This window comes from Pan troglodytes, chromosome 15, assembly GCF_028858775.2.
Source record: "Pan troglodytes isolate AG18354 chromosome 15, NHGRI_mPanTro3-v2.0_pri, whole genome shotgun sequence".
Taxonomy (NCBI): Eukaryota; Metazoa; Chordata; class Mammalia; order Primates; family Hominidae; genus Pan; species Pan troglodytes.
Window position 1 is genome coordinate 70892544 of NC_072413.2, and position 14228 is coordinate 70906771.

The following is a 14228-nucleotide window of genomic DNA, read 5'->3' on the forward strand; positions in this document are numbered from 1 at the left end:
GGGCTGGCTTCAACGAACCGAGATCATGCCACTGCACTCCAGCCTGGGCAACAGCGAGAGACTCTGTCTCAAAAAGTAAATAAATAAAGATGTGATTCAGTTAAAAGGAGGGCATTAGGCTGGGCCCTAATCCAATTTGACTGGTATCCTTATAAGGAAGAGGAAATGTGGGCACAGAGAAATACCAGGGATGTTCACACACAGAGGAAAAGCCATCTACAAGCCAAGGTGAGAGGCCTCCGAAGAAACCAAACCTGCCAACACCTTGATCTTGGACTTCTAGCTTCCCAGACTCTGAGAAAGTAAATTTCTGTTGCATAAAGCCACCCAGTCTGCAGTGTTTTATTATGGCAGTCCTTTCAAACTAATACCGATCCATCTAGCCAAAAGCAACCTCGTCTAAAACCAGCACCAACAAATTTTTTGTGATTGTCAGCCTGCCTTAAGCAAGTTCTGAGAAGTACCTCTTTCTGTAGCAATCTCATTACCTATATAAATTCAGCCAGACACGGTGGCTCACACCTAAAATCCCAGTGCTTTGGGAGGCTGAGGCAGAAGGATCACTTGGGCCCAGGAGTTCAAAACCAGCCTAGGTAACTTATAGTGAGACCCTCATCTCTATGAAAAATAAAAAAAATTAGCTGGGCATGGTGGCACATACCTGGAGTCTCAGCTATTCAAAAGGCTGAGGTGGGAGGATCGCTTGAGCCTGCGAGGTTGAGGCTGCAATGAACCATGATTGCACTTCACTGCACTCCAGCCTGGGTGACAGAGCATGACTTTGTCCCAAAAAAATAAAAAATTAAAATAAATAAGTAAATTCAGTATTCTCTGCCAAGCAACTAGCTGTGCATAATCTCAGTGTGCTTGCAGGGACTGGTTTGGTCTCAGAGTTAAGGGGCCAGTGGATTTTGCCACAATATATATTCTGTGCATGTTGCACCCTGACGGACCCTATTCATTCTGAAGATCTCCCTGATGGCTTGGCCAATCCACGGCACCTACAATGCATATTTAGTGAGTATCAGAGAATACAATCACTGACAAAGAAACCAGCTCAGAGCTTAGCTTGTTCCTTAATAAGGCATTGCTCAAATTGCGACCCCCTTAAGAAGTGTGCTTTAAATTGCGCCACGATCTAACCTTAACTTATTTGAAATTTCAGAAATCTGAAAAATGACTCTGAATTATAGACCCCAACTCCTTTATCTTACCCATTCTTATTCCTCTTGGAATTTATGTCCTGACTTCACAAGTCTAAGAATGATGGCTCTGGCTGCCTGCGCTGCGTGATCTGCTGGAGCCTGGAAGCCCCAGCTGTGCTTTCTCTGCCTCTGACACCTCCCCTGGTAATAAACAGAGCTCTACCAGGGCTTCCCTAATGACTCCTGCAGCAATGGACAACATTGCCGCTCATTAATAGTGGCGCTAGCACTATGGTGCTAGTGGGAACAAATGTTTATTTGGTTCCAGAAAATGAGCCAATCCCACCATTAGACACTGTCCACAGAGATGCGATGAGAAGAAGCCATTTATAGAAAGAGAAGCTTATTTTGCTGAAACCTCTGCTGTAAGCTGAGGTGGTTAAAGCTTCTACAACAGCAACACACCATGGCTGAATCTTACCCTTGTCTCAAAGAGCTGCTTCCTCGGGGGAGTAGAGAAATCATACCCATGCCTCAGAATGGGAAAACAGATGCCTGGAAAACCCTCCTCTGCATTCTCCTTTACTTTCCCAGCTTTTACAGCCAAGCTGCTGGGATTCTCACTATGTCTGTGGAAGAAGGTTATCATGCATCCTTATGGGTCCCAATTCACTGTGTCCTCAAGCGCTCACTGTGGGTCAGGCGTTATTCTACATCTTTGTATAATCCCAGTACATTTAATCCTCACACTGAGGTGGGTTCCTCACTTTTCAGATGGGAAAACTGAGGCTGTCCTGGAGAAACCCAGGACAGGATAAGAAGGTAATCCATTCTGTATTCAGATCCAGAGAGGTCAAGTAACATGCCCAAGGTCACACAGTTAAACTGCAAAGGAACAGGAATTCAAACACAGGCCAAGTGCCTCCACAGCATGCAGTCTGGACCACCAGGCTGTATTTTGGGTAATGGTTAACAATAATTACAATTATATAAAGTGTCTTCCTTCCAGTATGCAAAACACTTCCAAATAGGTTGTCTCATTTACCCATGGTACAACACTTTTCTAATCTGGAAGGATGAGGTTACAGTGCTTCAAATTATCTCCTTTAATGCATAACAGGGGACTACGTCCTCAAATTTGGGACAGAACAAGGAATAAATTGATTTATGAAAGCATGTGGCCCCAAGGGTGTTGACTCACCTGAGAGATTAGAGGGGCACACAATTTGGGGCTGAAGAGGCTGCTTACTTTCTTGGCTTACCTGATTTTGTACAGATGTGATCCCAGAAAAGACAACAGAAAGATTCATGCCCTCAAAGTCCCTATGCCTCTCTCCTGGGGCCAAGAACAACATTCTCATCCGATTTTCAAGAAGTCTCCTGAGGCACACACACATACAGTTTCTTGATTAATTCAGTTTGGCTTCAAGTCCTTCTGTAGTTTCCTAGGGCTAAACGGAAGCCGAATTCTTCCCAATTCCCTTCCTCGTGTCCCCTAAAGGGAATCCTCCTATCAGTGTTCAACAGAAATTCAAATGCAGAAGAAACCAGGGAGGCAGTAAGATTTCGAACAATTGCATGCCTCAAGTTTTTTTTTTTTTTTTCCTGTTCTCATTCTGCTTGATTTCCCCCCTTCTCTCAATCTATAGCTTTCTATGTTTATAAAGCTGTTGACACCAATAAAGTCAGTCACGGGAAACAATGCCCATCCTTTTATGTTATTTTATCTTGCTGAGGTCAGGAATGATGCTCATGGAAGCTCCAGCGAGGTACTCTTCCTGTGAGCCCCTCCTCATTCTCTAGTCTAGACTCTCCTTGGAGGAAGACCCCCAAATTTGCAAATGTTTAACACAGAGGGGGAAAAAAGCTATAAAAATTATTTTAGGAATCCTCCAAATGAAAGCACCATTCTTGGCACCACCCCCTGGAATGGCTTGTCTGTGTGTCCAAGAAAAGGCTTCATTGATTTCTAAGACCAAGACCCCCTCTCCATGGCAAGGAGTGGAGGAATTAACAGCTAAGGATGAATCCTGCTGAAAGAAATACAGTTCTATACCATAAATAAGCCACAAACTCTATTATTTGTGTAATCTAGATGCCTGGGGAGGTAGAGTCACCACAACATGCTCTTTTTTTTTTTTTTTTTTTTTTTTTTTTGCTCTGTTGCCCAGGCTGGAGTGCAGTGGTATGATCTCAGCTCACTGCAACCTCCACCTCCCGGGTTCAAGCGATTTTCCTGCCTCAGCCTCGCAAGTAGCTGGGACTACAGGAGTGTGCCACCATGCCCACTTAATTTTTTGTATTTTTAGTAAAGATGGGGTTTCGCCGTGTTGGCCAGGCTGCTCTCGAACTCCTGGTCTCAAGTGATCTGCCCACTTCAGCCTCCCAAAGTGCTGGAGTCACAGGCGTGAGCCACCACGCCTGGCCCCATGCTCTCTCTTTAATGCACAATTTAAGATACTTAGCCATCAGGCCAGGACAGGATGAGAAGGTAATCCATTCTGCACTCAGATCCAGAAAGATAAGCCTGGCTAAATAGTGACCTGTCTTGACAAATCAGACTGCACTTTCGAAAATCACATTGTATAAGAATACTTATTGACCTCAAAAAAACATTATTCATAATATACTGTTTAAACACCACAAAAAAGTAATTACCTTAAAGAGCCCTTTTCTGAAACAGAATCTGACTGAGATGATTCAAAAGAACTATTAACAGTTTAGGCAAGATGAAGAGAAATAAGACCACTGGGGCACCCAGGGGCTAGCAAGAGTAGGAAGCTATGACCACCAGGAGGCTCAAAGGAGCAAGGGGAGGAAATGAAATTTCTGGCGCCTGGACCAGGGGCCAGAAAACATTCCCAAGCAGGGAAGGAGCAAGCAAAATCCTCATTTCTCTCTCCACCCACCCACCCACCTATCTACTACTGGTGTCTCTCACTGGTTGAACTCAACTAGAAGGCTGGCAGCAAAGGAGTCTAGGTAATCCATTTTGTAGATATGCACAGAGCAGCCCAAAGAAGGATGAAGAGTAGATGGGGGACAAGGGAGCAAAAAGAGAATAGTCACGTCACCTGACCCAAAGTAGCCCCCAGTCACTTCTTATCACATCATCTTGTCTTGTCATTGTACTTACCATTATTTTTCTTTTCTTTTCTTTTCTTTCTTTATTTATTTTTTTGAGACAGAGTTTCGCTCTTGTTGCCCAGGTTGGAGTGCAATGGTGCCATCTTGGCTCACTGCAACCTCCACCTCCTGGGTTCAAGCAATTCTCCTGCCTCAGCCTCCCAAGTAGCTGGGATTACAAGCATGCGCCACCACACCCAGCTAATTTTGTATTTTTAGTAGAGATGGAGTTTCTCCATGTTGGTCAGGCTGGTCTCGAACTCCCAGCCTCAGGTGATCCGCCTTCCTTGGCCTTCCAAAGTGCTGGGATGACAGGCATGAGCCACCGCACCTGGCCTTTTTATTTTTATTTATCTGTCCCCCTCCCCACTTGAATGTAAGCTCTTTGAAAGGAAGGAATTTGTCTGTCTTATTCAAAATTGTATCCACACATGGAATGTTGGAGCCCAGGAAGACTAGGGAAGGCTTCCTCGTGCGTAAAGGGTACAGGGTTTCCCAGCACAGGTTCCCAGAGCCTGAGTGGGGAAGAAGGACATCTGTATTGGGTAGGGGGTGGGGGCAGAGAGAGGAGATGTCTACCTACAAAGGGATTGATCAAACAAGTAAATAAAAATAATGAGAACCTCACTGCTGGAGAAGGAAGCTACAAATACAGAAAGGGAGAAAACTAGAATCAGCCCTATATGATGGATTGGAATTGGAGATACTGGTGTAAACTCATGGTTTTCAAGATAGGTGGGTAAACTGATAGATGTACAAATAAATATAGATGTCACAGTGTGTGTGGGAGTGTGTGAGTGTGTGTTCCCAACTGTAACCATGAAGAGTGCCTTGGAACAGGGATACCATAATAGCAATAAGCACACTTAGCATTCAGGTCTTGGCTTCTAAATACCAATTTCTATGACATGGAGATTAAATTCAATTGAATTAAATTGAATGGAGCTGAAGATTAGGTGACAGTGGTATATCAATGTCAATTTTTCAGTTTTGATGGCTATGCTTTGGATACATAGGAGAATGCCTATGTCTGTAAGAAATACAAACTAAAAGTATTCCAGACTGATGACACATCAAGTCAGTGGTTACCCTCAGGAAAAGAAAAAGAAAAATTCTGTAGTTGGAAGTTTTCTATTAGTTTGTGATTGTTTTCAAAAACAATTTTCTTAAAATGTACTTACATTCCCAGCACCTAGAACAGATCTGGCATTCCAAGTGCTCAATAAATATTTGTTGAATTAATAACTGAAAGATATAAACAGTTAGAACAAACACATGCTTAGAAAAAACACATCCAAATATTAACAGTGGTTTTTTTGGAGGGATAGATTTATCACAGGTAATTTGGGTATTTTTTCACTTTGTGCTTTTCTGCTTCTCAAGTTTTCTTAGATTATTATGCATTATTAACTGTTATATTGGTCAGGCTGCTAACCAGCTAAGACTAGTATTTTAGAGGCAAAATCTTGTCCCCAGATTTATGGGTTTCAACATTTTATGTATTAAGTTATTGGGACCAGATCCTTGGAAACTGCTTGTCTACCCAAGTACACAGAATATGAATATGATCAGTTAATTATTGAGACATGTAACTTCCTGATGTCTAGAATATTCTTGCCCATTACCCACGGCTCCCTCTTTTCCAAAATCATGATAATGGAGTCAGTCATCAGCAGTTTGGTGAATATGTAATCATACAAAGAGGTGTAGAGAATTTTGTTGGGTATTTCATTAGGTTAGCAAAGGAACTAGAGGCTAGGGCGCGATGGTTCACGCCTGTAATTCCAGCACTTTGGGAGGCCAAGGCGGGTGGATCACCTGAGGTCAGGAGTTCAAGACCAGCCTGACTAACATGGTGAAACTCTGGCTGTACTAAAAATACAAAAATTAGCTGGGCGTGGTGGCGGGAGCCTGTAATCCCAGCTATTCGGGAGGCTGAGGCAGGACAATTACTTGAACCCAGCAGGCAGAGGTTGCAGTGAGCCGAGACAGCGCCATTGCACTCCAGCCTGGGCAACAGAGCAAGACTCCATCTCAAAAAAAAAAAAAAAGGAAATGAACTAGGGAATTGTTCTCTATCAAGATTTTCAGTGACCAGCCAGATGCAGTGGCTCACGCTTGTAATCCCAGCACTTTGGGAGGCTGAGGCGGGCGGATCACCTGAGGTTGGGAGCTCGAGACCAGCCTGACCAACATGGAGAAACCCCATCTCTACTAAAAACACAAAATTAGCCGGGCGTCGTGGCACATGCCTGTAGTCCCAGCTACTCGGGAGGCTGAGGCAGGAGAGTCACTTGAACTCAGGAGGCGAAGGTTGCAGTTAGCCAAGATCATGCCATTGCACTCCAGCTTGGGCAACAAGAGCAAAATTCCATCTCAAAAAAAAAAAAAGATTAAGATTTTCAGTGACCAAGACACTCACTTGGATACTACTGAAAAAACACTGAGAAATTCTGATGAAAATGATCCTTTTTCTAGGCCCTGGATGGACTGTTACCCCACAATGGGCATGTTAATTTAATTACATTTCTCTTGCATTGATTTTATTTTGGATTAGTCTCCATGATGGGATTTGACAGGCATCCTAGTTCCTGTGGCAACTTACGTACAAGTCACCTCTTAAAATGGCCAACTCCTGCTGGGTGCAGTGGTTCATGCCTGTAATTCCAATACTTCAGGAGGCTGAGGCAGGAGGATCACTTGAGCCCAGGAGTTTCAGACCAGCCTGGGCAATATAGTAAGACCCTATCTCTATAAGAAAAAAAAGTGTTTTTTTATTTTTATTTTTTATTTTTGAGATGGAGTCTTGCTCTGTTGCCCAGGCTGAAGCGCAGTGGCACGATCTCTGCTCACTGAAAGCTCCGCCTCCTGGGTTCACGCCATTCTCCTGCCTCAGCCTCCCAAGTAGCTGGGACTACAGGCGCCCACCACCACGCCTGGCTAATTTTTTGTATTTTTAGTAGAGATGGGGTTTCACCATGTTAGCCAGGATGGTCTCGATCTCCTGACCTCATGATCCACCCACCTCTCCCTCCCAAAGTGCTGGGATTACAGGCATGACCCACCACGCCCAGCCTGTTTTTTCTTTTTTTAAAAGGACAACTTCTGTGGTTGATTTAAACAAATGTTGATTTGTTTAAATTAACATTTAAATTTTATATTTTGGGGGATGGGAGGATGTGGGGATGGCTAATGGGTACAAAAACATAGTCTGAAAGAATGAATAAGATCTAGTATTTGAAGGCCGGGTGCAGTGGTTCACGCCTGTAATCCCAGCACTTTGGGAGGCCAAGGCGGGCAGATCAGCTGAGGTCAGGATTTCAAGATCAGCCTGGCCAACATGGCAAAAGCCCATCTCTACTAAAAATACAAAAAATTAGCCAGGCATGGTGGAGGGCGCCTGTAATCTCAGCTACTTGGGAGGCTGAGGCAGGAGAATAGCTTGAACCTGGGAGGCAGAGGTTGCAGTGAGCCGAGATCATGCCACTGTACTCCAGCCTGGCAACAGAGTGAGACTCCATCTCAAAACAGACAAAAAAATATATATATATTGTTTTAGTCTTTGCCATGTGCCAGATATTTTCCAACCTCTTTCTATAGATTCATTCCTTTTCGTTACAACATTTGCCTTGGCTTCAAATTCTGGAGATGAAATGAAAAAATAATTTTTACTTTTGAAGGTAATATACACCATCTAGATACCAAGCTACCTTTAATCGAGGGTGCTTAACCAATGGGCGCTGTGCACCAAGTCCTGGGTGAGGTACTCCATCATCAGAGCTTACTCCTTACAACCTTTCTCAGTAGATGTCTTATCCTCATTCTAACCTGTGAAGAAACTGAGGTTGGAATGCCTCATGACTTGCCCAAGGCCCAGCAAGCTTCATTTGTTCACTGATTTGCAAACATTCTTTAATCTTTCATCTGTGTGTGTTGCAGGTCCCCAAGGTGTATCTCATGCCCACGTCACTGTCCCCTCCGTGGACATTCAACAGAGCCTGCTGGCCGGCTGCCAGCCACTCATTGACTCAGCAAGCCCAAGCCAACTCCTCCTGCCACCTTCCTCAAGTGTCCCCTGGCTCTTCGGTGGAAAATCCAGCTTGACTCCTCCCCGAGAGTTAAGTCTGGCCGATTCTCCCTCTGAATTCTGCCTCCCATCTGTACCCCCCTTCCATCCTGGCTACCCCCACCCTGGTTTGGCCCTCACTACCTTTCACAAGGACTGTTGCTGCAATAAGTTCCTTAGGGGTCTCCCAGCTGACTTCCACAATCTTTTCTCCCCAACCCCCTACACGGTGATTTCCCAGAAGCACAGCTCTAGTCCTCTCACTTCCCAACTCTAGAACCCTCAGAGCCTCCCATTGTCTACTTTTTTTTTTTTTTTTCTTGAGACAGGGTCTCACTCTGTCGCCCAGGCTGGAGTGCAATGGCGCTATCTCGGCTCACTGCAACCCCCGCCTCCCGGGTTCAAGCAATTCTCCTGCCTCAGCCTCCTGAGTAGCTGGGATTACAGGCGCCCGCCACCACGCCCGGCTAATTTTTTGTATTTTTAGTAGAGTTGGGGGTTTCGCCATGTTGGCCAGGCTGGTCTGGAACTCCTGGCCTCAAGTGATCCACCCGCCTCAACCTCCCAATGTGCTGGGATTTCAGGCGTGAGCCACTGCACCCGGCCTGACTACTCTTTCCCTGGCAATTGCTGCGTCACCAAGCCCCAACCCACCCTGCTGAGTTTTCCTTCCAAGACTCCCCTCCCATCCAGCCGGCTTGAACCGGCCTCCAGTCACGTTGTTTGTTCAGCTAGAATTTTTCTCTGCCTTCTCTTCAAGGCCGCTCAAGCTTCATGAAGCGGTTCTTTATTCTGACTATGCCCACTTCTCTCATTTCCCTCATCACCCGGCCCCGCTCCACATACTGCATTTATCTATAAACTCCTGAGAGCCAGGAGTTTAGCCTGAAATCCTAGCTTCCTGGTTAAGAGCTGAAATGCCTTCGCACGGCGTGCAATGGGTGAACCCCACCGCCTGCTTTCTAACGGGTCCAAGCCGCGGGCAGGGGCCTGTGTTACGGAGCCGCATGACACACCAGGCCTACTGCTGGACCCCAACAAGCCTAGCTTCTGTGAATCCAGCTGTCCTCACAAACTGTCTCTTCGGGACACAAGCCCATCAGAGGCTTCCGTTTTCCTTTCATAAGATCTCATAACCGTCAGCTGATACCTGGGACAGGCACAGCACACATAGGTCATTCTAGAAATATTGGTGGTCTGAACAAACTCTGAGCTGGAGAGGACATGAGAATGATAGATCCGATTCCTTCTCTCAACAGAAGAAATCAAGGCACAGAGAAGGGAAGAAAGAGACTCGCCCTAAGTCCCACAGCAAGCAGCAGTACTGGAGCCAACACGGAGGCCCCCCGGTTTCACGGTCAGGGCTCGCTACGCTACACCCTGAACGCAGACCCAGGGCAGCGGCCTCGGCCGCCTGAGGCCACTGCCGAAGACTTCGCCGCCAGTCGTAACATCACGTTACTTCTGTCCCTCGCCTCACAGACTCCTTCGCTCTTTCCACTACAGCGAGAGGACTTCTCCAGGGCCGCATCACCCTGCGGAGGGAGGAAGACACGGTCTCTCACGAAAGGGTCTCCAGACAGTTCCGCTGCTCCGGGAGCAGCCCCCGGCCCCGCCCCCGCGTGCGCCTGGCCCCACCCCGAAGCGCTCCATGACCAGCCTCCACGTGCATCCGCCCCAGACAGGCCAGGCCTGGGAGGAGCCGAAGCCCCACTCCCCGCCTTCTTCATGAGATCGTCCCTATTGACGTCGACAGACAGAAGCCGCGTCCAGTGAGAAGGAAAGAACGGCCGCCATAGCCCTATGGGCTGCTACAACACCAAAACGCATCCACCTAACTGGCTGACGCTACACCTTGGTCTTTCCGGGTCCTTGCACGCTTCGCTCCAACTCCTGCAGAGCTGAGCCCGAAGGGAATCCGGAAGGGACACGCTGAACAGGTAGGACTGTGCTGCCTGTGGTGCCTACTGGCGTCGATTCGAGGGCTGCCGCGCTCCCGCTGCAGAGCTCGGGGTGGGAGACAGGCGCGGCGAGGAAGGCCAGGGAGAGGGGCGGGGAGGGGCGGGGAGGAGTGAGCACGTGGAACGCCGGCGCCACCGGGCCTAGGTGGCAGCTGGGCCGGCGCGCTCCGCCCGTTCTGGGGCGCGTGGGGCCCTCCGGCCGGATCAGTGCTGCAACCGTAAACACGCAGGGAGGGCACCCCGAGTGTCGCCGCTGAGGGCGTTTCTCTAAGCGCTTCTCTGAGCCCTGCTGCTGAAGGCCCCACCCGACCCCTGGCGGGGGCTGGGCTGCGGGCCTTGGGGCGGTGTCCCCCGTGAATGTTCAGGTCAGCATAACAGGTAAGGTGTGGTTGAAGCTTACGAAGTGGCCGGCTCTGTGCTGCCGGCTTCACAGGCGCTAACTTTTGCCAGCGCTATGATGTGCTTGTCAGACGCAGAAAGGGGTGCAGTTTGGTTGTCCGTCGGGGTAGCGCACAACTAGCAAGTGATGGGGCCTGGGTTTGGCCCTCGCCTCCACTCTGAGTTGTGTGTTAGCGAGAAAGCCAGTTCTTCCACGCCTCGTGGGCTCCCCGGGGGCTTCAGAAACCATGACGCCTTTCACCATGGTGTTCTACAGGCATTGTCTTGTGACTCCAGCAGCGCAGCCAGAAGCAAAGAAAACTGAGGGGACAGCTTCCTAGAGGAAACAATTCCAAAGTCCCAAACTCTGATTTTAAATAACGATGGAAATTAGAGTCGCGGTGGTGTTTTTTTTTGTTGTTGTTGTTGTTTTTGAGGCGGAGTCTCGCTGTCGCCCAGGCTGGAGTGCAGTGGCGCGATCTCGACTCACTGCAGCCTCCGCCCCCGGGGTTCACGCCATTCTCCTGCCTCAGCCTCCCGCGTAGCTGGGGCTACAGGCGACCACCACCTCCCCCGGCTAATTTTTTGTATTTTTAGTAGAGACGGGGTTTCACCGTGTTAGCCAGGATGGTCTCGATCTCCTGACCTCGTGATCCGCCCGCCTCGGCCTCCCAAAGTGCTGGGATTACAGGCGTGAGCCACCGCGCCCGGCCTGAGGTGGTGGTCTGTGGGTAACCAGGCCTGGGGGTCCTACCAACAGAGGTGGAATCCCTGTTCCACCATTTAACTTACGCTGGGTATGGTACCTAGTCCTGTAAGCCTGTTTCCTCATTTGTAAAATAGGATTGAAAATACCAACTCAGGGTGGGCGTTAGTACAAAGCTTGCGCCTGAAGTATTTCTTAAATAAGTGTTAAGAGAAAATTTTGTTGTTTTTTAAGTCAGCTGTCTAAAATGTTGTTTTACAGTGAACAACTCCTAACTGCTGGGACTATAGGCATGCACCACCACACCCGGCTAATTTTTAAATTATTTGTTAAGATGGGGCGGAGGGGTGTCTCACTATGTTGCCCAGGCTGGTCTTGAACTCCTGGGCTCAAGCTATCCTCCCACCTCAGCCTCCCAAAGTGCTGGGATTAGAGGCGTGAGCCACCGCCCTGGCCTGTAGAAGCTACTTTGTATTCAGCTTTACAGACCAGTGGCGTTAGCGTTTTGCACATTACAGCCCGCTAGTCTACAGAATCCCCCCACTTTTTTTTTTTTTTTTTTTTTTTTTTTTGATACGGAATTTCACTCTTGTTGCCCAGGCTGGAGCACAGTGGCGCGATCTCGGCTCACCGCAACCTCCGCCTCCCAGGTTTAAGGGATTCTCCTGCTTCAGCCTCCCGAGTAGCTGAGACTACAGGCGCACGCCACCGCGCCCGGCTAATTTTTTGTATTTTAGTAGAGACAGGTTTTCACCATGTTGGCCAGGATGGTCTCATATATCTGCCGACCTCGTGATCCGCCCGCCTCGGCCTCCCAAAGTGCTGGGATTACAGGCATGAGCCACCGCGCCCGGCCAGTCTACAGACTCTTACAAAATTCCCCTGTTGTTGGATATCTAGGATGTTTCTCACTTTAACTATTACAGCATGGTGTAGTAAACATCCTTTTTATATATATATATATATATAGTTCACATACCCTAAAATTAACTTTTTTAAAAGGGTTCAATCCAGTGGGTTTTTTTATTATTATATTGGCAAGATTGTGCAACCATCACCACTGTCTAATTCTGGAACATTCTCATCCGCCCAAGAAGCAACCCCGCGGCCCCAGGGTGCCCCAGTCTCTGAGCCCCGGTTGTTGGGCTCCAGTCCAGGGCCCCTAACCATGTGCTAAACAATATGGTGAGGCTCAGCCTGGAAACCAGAACAGCCCCGAGGCCCCCAAACTGGACAGCCCCAAGGGGAGATGGAGCCCCTCCCCCATTCTGAGTTTTGGTCCCGTGCTAAGGCTGGACCGACCCCCTGTGCTGTCAAGCCTACCTCCCAGAGGGAGGCGAGGCCAGCCCCGATGTGTGCGGGCTGCCATCCCCCACACTTGGCTCTGGGGCTGGCCGGTGTTGGGCGTCCCAGCACTGCGGGCGGCACGGAAGCTCGGGGCTGCTCCCTACTGGGTGTAGCGCACCCCGCCCCCCACCCCGCCCAGCCTCCTCTGGGCCTGCGCCTTGTGCCTATTGAGGCCAGGCCTGGAATGGTGCCCTGGAAGCAGGGAAGAGCCTGTAATTCCGGAAGCTGCGGGCTCCCAAACCAGACACCATTTTGGAGACCGGTGCAAAAATGTGTGCCGCTTTTGTGTGGAAAACTGCTAGACTGTGAGAGAGAGCCGACCTCCTCATGCATGAACCTTTACAGAGGGTGGTCCACATATTCTGTGCACTACATACACATACGCTGGGCACATACTGGCTTTCTGTGTTAAATCTCAGAATTGCTGCCGCGCGTGGTGGCTCACGCCTGTCATCCCAACACTGCGCCAAGGCAGGAGGATCGCTGGAGGCCAGAAATTCGAGACCAGCCTGGGCGGCAACAAAGCGAGACCCCGTCTCTACAAAAATATTTTTTATTTTTATTTTATTTTTCTGTCAAGCTGTTCTTTATTTCAGGAAGAGGGCAGGGGAGGGGGCTCAGTCTTTCTTGGCAGCGGCTTTCCTCATGGCAGCCAGTACCTTGCTCAGCTCCTCCCGCTTCCTCTTGGCACGGATGTGCGTCCCCACCCTTTTCTTGATGAACTTGAGGGCCCGTTTCTCCTTGGAGACCTTCAGTGACTCCATGGCGCGCAGCTCGTACGAAGCGAAGCCACACACCTCCCGGATCATGTCCCGCACAAACTTGGTGCGTTTGCTCAGACGCCTGCGGCGGCGGCTGTGCCTGGGCTTGCTCACGTTCTTGGTCACCTTGTGGCCCTTGTTGAGGCCCACGGCCATAAGGTAGCGCAGAGCCATGGCTGCTGCTCTCCAATGGCGGCCGTGGCGGAAGGCCAAAAATATTTTTTAAATTAGCCTGGTGTTGTGGCTCGTGCCTGTAATTCCGGCTACTCCGAGGTTGAGGCAGGAGGACGGCTTGAGCCGGGGAGATGGAGGTTGCCGGGAGCGGAGATCGCGCCACTGCACTTCAGCCAAAAGGGGGGTAGGAGGGAATAAGTAAATTAAATAAATAAAGTGGTATCTCACTGTGGTTTTGATTTGCATCTACCTAAGGACTAATGATGTTGGGTATCTTTTCATGTGCCAGTTGGCTATTTGTGTAGCTTTTTTTTTTTTTTTTTTTTTTTTTTGAGACGGAGTTTTTTTTGTTTTTGTTTTGTTTGTTTTTGAGACGGAGTTTCGCTCTTGTCGCCCAGGCTGCAATGCAGTGGCACCATCTCGGCTCACTGCAGCCTCCACCTCCCGGGTTCAAGCGATTGTTCTGGCTCAGCCTCCCAAATAGCTGGGGCCACAGGCGCCCGCCACCACACCGAGCTGATTTTTGTATTTTTAGTAGAGACGGGGCTTCGCCATGTTTATCAG

At 48.8% G+C, this 14228-nt stretch overlaps 1 protein-coding gene and 1 pseudogene across 33 annotated transcripts in view; one reads left to right on the forward strand and one right to left on the reverse strand.

Annotated features, from left to right (window-relative positions):
• The first annotated feature begins 9691 nt into the window (after positions 1-9691).
• Positions 9692-14228, forward strand: part of DCAF4 (DDB1 and CUL4 associated factor 4) — a 41512-nt gene continuing 36975 nt past the window's right edge. For 14 of the 33 annotated variants that reach the window (XR_010151197.1, XR_010151196.1, XR_010151200.1 and 11 more), the window contains exon 1: positions 9692-10277. The gene's annotated coding sequence lies outside the window, so the exon portion shown is untranslated. Of the gene's footprint in view, positions 10278-10380; positions 10677-14228 lie in introns of those variants that run through there. The other 19 variants (XR_010151201.1, XR_010151198.1, XM_054666075.2 and 16 more) reach the window with 6 other exon arrangements.
• LOC467500 (ribosomal protein L36 pseudogene) lies at positions 13303-13699 on the reverse strand (annotated as a pseudogene).